The 5890-nt window shown below is 47.5% G+C and overlaps 1 long non-coding RNA gene across 2 annotated transcripts; it reads left to right on the top strand.

Annotated features, from left to right (window-relative positions):
• The first annotated feature begins 4242 nt into the window (after positions 1-4242).
• On the top strand, positions 4243-5863 carry LOC139054910 (uncharacterized). Of its 2 annotated transcripts, none has more exons than XR_011511615.1 (3): positions 4243-4635; positions 5008-5451; positions 5583-5863. It is a non-coding gene; the product is annotated as an uncharacterized lncRNA (long non-coding RNA). The 2 variants fall into 2 exon arrangements; XR_011511614.1 differs by having other exon boundaries at positions 4247-4635; positions 5107-5451.
• The last annotated feature ends 27 nt before the right edge of the window (positions 5864-5890 follow it).

Here is a 5890-nt window from a genome sequence, read left to right as displayed (position 1 = left end):
GACATCCAGTTACCATCCGCAGACCAACAGCTGGATGATTGCGATGTACATCTACCCTGGCCACACGAACGGGGATGCAATCCTGTCGTTCATGACATTCGCCTATAACATGGCTACGCAACGTACTACTGGATTTTAACATTTTTTCTTCATCTATGGCTGTTCACCAAGTTTCATTCTGGATGTATCATTCCTTCGACTCCTGTACCCCCATCAGTTCCTTTCTTGGAACAGTTTGTCTCGCCTCGCAGAGTGCAGACGCCTCGGCCCGCTTAACACCGGCGTCTCCCAGGACGCTCGCAAGTTTCGTTACGACTAGACCCACCGTGCTGTGACTTTTTCTCCTGGTGACGAAGTTCTTTGGACTCCTGTGTGCATTCCTGGCTTATAAAAAAAATTTCTTGTGTTTTATTCGACTTTCCACGGTCATTGAGCAGACACCTGTCAATTACCATGTCTCGCTTGTTAGAACGCCACCCGATTCCCGTTACTGTGGCACAGCGATAGTGCATGTCTCCCGCTTAAAACCAAATACTTGATGCATTTTATAGTACTTACGCGCTGCCAGGCGGCCGCTTCGACAGCGAGAGAGAATTAGCATGGGCACAACACATGCCTGACTTTCAACTTCATCATCTGCACATCTTTTCCATCTGCATATATCATCACCAGCAGCACAGTTTAATCCTCGAGGTAGTAGTCCGAGCTTGGCTGGAATAAAGCGGCTCCTTACGATACTATACATACATATATATATATATATATATATATATATATATATATATATATATATATATATATATATATATATATATATATATATATATATATTGCACTTCAAGAAACTTCGCTTGACCTCGAAGACTTGAGCACTGAAGTGACGGCGCTAAGTATATACAAGACCTCATAGTAGGAGACAGTTCAATTTCACAGCCTGAGTCCCCTTGCTGGTGTAATCTTCCTTCATGTAATTGTCGCATACTTGGCTATCACTAACACTGCTTCGCCTTTCTGCAAAACTGCAGCCTCTCTCTTTTTTTTTCTGCTAGTCCGAGCATAATTGCTGCCGCACATGACTGCTGTTGATTCTGATTTCGAGTGAATCTGGCTTGGCCTCATTATGGTTACTGAGTGAATTATAGGGAGAGAGAAATAGAAGAGAGGAAAGGCAGAGAGGTTAACCAGACGCATGTGCGTTTTGCTACCCTGCACTGGGGAAAGGGGTATAGGGATGAAGAGAGAGAGTGTTCCACAGCTATCATGCACTAAGATTTAAAAAAAAAATACCGTTCCGTTACTCGAAGAAAACCTAGTGCATATTGTTTCCAGTAAAGTGGAGTAGTAGCCAGGAATTCTTTCATTACTGAGATTTAATTTGGTAATTACAATGATCTAACTCGAGAAGCACTCTTATAATTTTCAAAGTGTCAATGAGGCATTTGTTGGCATCCCAAAATGACATCTAACTGCAGTGTTTTCAGCAACATACTAATTGCGTACAATTTTACCGACTGGAAAATAACCTCACGAACTATGAAAAATACCATGTGAGTGAACTCTCATCCGCCTCATAAAGCAGTGCCCCCAAATAAGCTGATTGAAAGTAACTGCATTGCCTATCGCAAACCCGAATAGACAGCGCACCACCTTGATAATGGTACAGAAGGAGCCCCTACAGCGGGTTTTGCAGCTTCGCAGCTACTCCTTTCTCTCTGCGTCACACTTAATATCCCTCTCTCAAGGTCGACTGATAAATGATAACAAAAGCCCCTTGATAAGTGCAGCTCTTACCACACACGAAATGTGAAGAGCAATGTAATAGGCACAGAATGTTTCAAAATCCAGACTTTGCTCGCACCGCATCGAATGAGTGCGGGCGAAGTTATATTTCACACCAGAAACTTGCTTTGGACCAAAGTCAATATAAAGTGCGCGTTTTATTTTTGATGAAAGTGTATACGTGCTGCAAAAACAGGTTCGTGTTAACAAATAAAAGCGAAATAAACACACTGGAAAGCGACCAACTTGTAGAGAAAAGGCAAAACCAATGCATTCACGAAATTAAATATAACACTTCTATGAGCCGAACTGGCAGTCAGAATGTCGGCACACACGCACACACAGACAAAAAAAACTGTGTGCTCTAACTATCTATTAATTCGTAAGCCCCGTTGAACATCAGCCTAGAGGATGTGTTCAAATAGGTCTCCTTTTGCAGCTACGCAGTACTGTCCATTTTATCACACCTTTAGTGGCTTTCTTAATGACCGATGCCGGAATTCTATGGCAGACATCCATTATCCTTACCTTGAACTAATCTGACGTCCGTCTAATCTGATGTCCGGCACAATCTTTCACGTAACCCAAAAGAAAGAAACTTAACGGAGAGAGGTCAGGTGACCTAGCCGGCCTATTTACAGGCTCGTGCCTTCCAATCTATTTGAAAAGTAGCACCCAACCAGTTTCGTGCTCGGCTGCTGCTGCATGCAGGTGGCCCATCTTGCTGATACAGCAGAAGTGGAAGATGTGACAGCGGGACTTTGCTGAGAAACTCATCAACCACTCCTTCAAGGATATCGTTCACATAACGCTGTCCAGTCAGTGCGTGATTGAAGATGGTACCGATTATTGCACTGGCGTAAATTCCAAGCCACACATTAAGCAACCACTGGTACTGGCGCCGATTGCGCTGTACTTAACGTAGATTGGAGTCCCTCCAATAGTGTGCGTGAATGACAATGAATGTATATATGATGGCACCTGCACTGTTCTTTTGCACAAACTCATCATGCCACAGGTTCTTAAGTGTCAAGATGTAAAACTCACCAGACCCAGCTTGTCAGTTAACAATATACACTATAGAATTAACCTCTAAGGTTATCACTAAGATGAGTGCTAAAACCCCTTAATGCTTACATTAGGACCAGAATTCGCAAGTGGCTGTAATATCAACGTGTAAGCGCTCAGAGGGTTCCTGAAGCACTGTTGAGCACATGAACATAACTTCCAGCCGGATATACACGTCACTCGTTACAAAGCAATACACAACACCCTTTCTCACAAAACCTTGTGACACTAGTAAAATTTGTTGGCCAAGTTTCGATTTATCCTACTTTGAAGCGAGCACATAAAGAGAACATCCCAGTCTTCATCCACGAATAAATCACCAGTATTAAATGGACCCACCGTAAGGGTTATTTGGCAACAGCATGTGTATGTCCATGCTTGTATCGTTTATTGATTATCCCGCTCTAGTAGAATGGACGACCACGCAGCCTGATCATGCACTTTGTAATGAAGCTTCTTTCTAGAAAATCACAAATACCGACCGCACACACAACCTTTGTCACATATGCACAGAGCACTCGAGCGTTACACTGCGGAGAAAAGTTACCAGAGAATGGCTGTTGATAGCGCAGCGATATTGCTATGTAAAGGCTCATATTACTATGTAAACGAACGCTGTTTCCCGCGCGTGCAATGACGCCGCAAAGCACTCATTTAGCGACTTCATTCACTACCGCCCTTAGTCGGCGGACGGCAGACCTGAACCATGTGTCAGGAATGTGCGTTTACATTGCGAGATAAATGATGAATACTCTTTATTTTCCCCAAACAAGTGCGCGCACATGCCGCACTTGGGTCATCTGCCATTTACACATTCTGCCGTGTAGTAGCACAGTAACCAGGTAATGTTACGTTCAAGTGATTGTGAAAAAGGCTCTTACCAGTACACTGTAGCACTGGCTGATCGGTGCGGCGGTCCGCGGGATGCGTCACAACGAAAATAAGCTGGTAATGGAACCTGGAAATGAAGTATCAGGCAGCCGAAAGCGTAGGTTTGCATAGTAGAGGCACATCGAATGGAAAAGTGAAGTACTTACGATAGCTTACGCTAGCACAAGCCCCAAAAAATAAACGATCCACATCTTTGTCCAGTTGTTTGAGCGTAGCTCACCTTTGAGCTTGCCATTCTGCCGCCAAAACCAAAGACGGATGTGTCATCACGGACGCGAAAAACAAAGAATGAATGCGACATCCCGGACGTGACGTTTGGGTGAACCGAACGCCTGCGTTCCGTCGACCGGGTGAACGCAGACACTTTCCTTCAAGGTGGAAAGTGTCTGCGTTCACCCGGTGAACGCAGCGCAAGCGTTAGGTTCACCCAAACGTCACGTCCGGGACGCCACATCCGGCCTTTGTTTTTTCACGTCCGTGATGTCACATCCGGCCTTTTTGGCGGCATAATATGGCATATGGCAGGCTCGGAGTGCACGAAGCGGTGGATCGCTTATTTTTCGGGCGTTTGGTTCTCGTAAGTATACTTCGTCTTTGCGTTTGATGTGCATCTACTACGCGTAGCTAATCTTTCGACTGCATGATGCCATATATAGGTGTTCTGTGATGATACATTAAAGCCAGGTTCCTCACGAGCTTTTGTGATGCATTGCAGGGACCGCCACACCGGCCAGCCAGTGCTACAGTGTCCTAATGCAGAGAACGTATATTACACGGAACTGCGCTCCATCACAGTTATTTAGAGTCTTTGTCAGAAGCACGTAACAGTAACATTACTTGGTTACGGTGCTGCTACATGGCAGAATATTTGAATGGCAGATGTCCCGAGTGCGGCATGTAAGTACGTACGTACGCGCGCTTGTTTAGCCTAAATAAGAGTTTCTATTGTTCCCCAATGGAAATGCACATTCCTGATGCACGGTTCAGATCTGCCGGCTAAGGGCGGTAGTGAATAAAGTCACCGAATTGCGGCCTCGTTGCGGTCTCGCATTGCGGCCTCATTGCACGGTCGGGAAAAATTGCTTTAGAACCAAAATTTCGCTGCGCTGTCAGTAGCCATTCACTGATAAGCTTTCTCCGCAGCGTAATGCTCAGTGCAGGTGTGATGGGGGTTGTGTGTGCGGTCGGTATGTGACCGATATTCCTGAACGCAGTGTCATTCAGCGATGTGCATAGCTGTGGCTGATTGTAGAATGTGGGCTGTGACAGGAGTGATGGGGACCATGCTCCTGCCTCGGCCAAGGTTGCAGCGATTTCAGAGCTGCAGGGATCGCCCAGGCAGAACCTAATCTCGGCCCTATGCTGCAGCTCCAGCTTCTTGAGACGGGCATGTGGTAGTGCCACGAGTGGGAGGACGTACCGCAGGCGTGAGGTGGCTACTGCATGGTACAGCCGCAGAGCCCACCTAGTGGTGCAGCTCTGTTCTCGGGCAACAAGCTGGGAGACTGCCTTGTGGACCCGGAGGACCTGGACATGCAGGGTCTTGACAGCAGGCAGCCAGGTCAGCCGGTGATGAACGTGTAGCCCCGGGTACGTCACTGCCGGGCTTCAAGGTCGCCTTCCAGTTGCAGCTGTGCAGCGGGCGGTTGCTTTTGGGTGGAGCAGCATGGCCTCCGTCTTCCTTGCCGAGATGGCAAGGCCAATGCAGCTCAGGTAAGCAGCGGCGGTGTCGAGGGCTCTTTGCAGAGCCGAGCGCGCACTGCTGTGGCTGTGTGGTGGATTTCGCACACATAGGGCGATGTGGTCTGCGTTGATGGAGGTATTCACGTGGTTGTGGGGGTCAGTCTGCAGGACAGCAGGCAGTCGGGCCAGGTTGAACAGGAAAGGGCTCACCACTGATCCTTGTGGGACGCCCTCTACCAAATAGGTCCAGGGCCTGCTGAACGACTGGATAGGGCAGGCCGTCAAAGGCCCCCTTCATGCCGATAAGCACCAGGAGCACGGCGTCACCGCAGGCCTTGGCCTCTTCCAGCGTGGAGACCACGTCCACGATGGAGTCCGCACTGCATCAGCTCCGCCGGAAGCCTATCTGCTCATCGGCCAGAAAGCAATGGCCTCCATCAGCTTGCAACAGAGCAGAGTGAGACTGGCC

Source organism: Dermacentor albipictus, chromosome 1 (genome assembly GCF_038994185.2).
Source record: "Dermacentor albipictus isolate Rhodes 1998 colony chromosome 1, USDA_Dalb.pri_finalv2, whole genome shotgun sequence".
Lineage (NCBI taxonomy): Eukaryota > Metazoa > Arthropoda > Arachnida > Ixodida > Ixodidae > Dermacentor > Dermacentor albipictus.
Note: the sequence above shows the minus strand (reverse complement) of the source record. Positions and strands in the feature narration are given on the sequence as shown.